Source organism: Octodon degus, unplaced genomic scaffold (assembly GCF_000260255.1).
Source record: "Octodon degus isolate 3935 unplaced genomic scaffold, OctDeg1.0 scaffold00009, whole genome shotgun sequence".
Taxonomy (NCBI): Eukaryota; Metazoa; Chordata; class Mammalia; order Rodentia; family Octodontidae; genus Octodon; species Octodon degus.
In genome coordinates this window covers 22,386,142-22,386,827 of record NW_004524585.1, presented here as the reverse complement: position 1 = coordinate 22,386,827, position 686 = coordinate 22,386,142, and positions in this window count along the sequence as shown.

Here is a 686-nt window from a genome sequence, read left to right as displayed (position 1 = left end):
AATTAAGAAAAGAAAAAGTACAAACAATTGAAAAAAAGGAGAAGAAGCTAATTAGAGCATTGACTGCTTCTTTCTATTTCCATTTTTTCTTTTTTTTTAAATTATTTATTTTTTTTGTCCTGTCAAAGGTGAATATTCTATTGGCATCTAAATACTATAAGTATCTGAATTCAACTAAACATCTAATACTGTCTTGCAGTCTATAATAGTGGGTTATCCTCAGAAGTTACTGACTTGAGTCTTTTACAGCTCATCATATTAATATGGATTCACTTTATATACCTCATTTTTATACTTTTCTGCTGGATGGTTAAGACCAAGATATAGCAAGACCTATATACCCAGAAATGTAACTTTTGTATCTGATAAGGTCAGCCAAGTACTCTCAGGATTTTTCCTGTAGCCCTGTACCACCTTTTGTACATTCTTTTGTCAGTGTCTGACCTGAGGATGAGTCACAGCCATTGCTTGACCAGTTTGCTCTCTGTGAAAGCTTGAGAAAATGTTTTTTCTTCCCACGTGATTCTCCCCAGGCTCACTTTAAAGCCTCGAACACATTTCTCTGTGGCTCCATAATCTTCTTGATCAGAAAATTTGGAGCACAACTGAGTTCCATGTTGTTACAGTGCAGGTTCTCCTATGTCCCGAGTCTTCACTGACCTTGAGAGGCTAGAGCCAAAATGTTG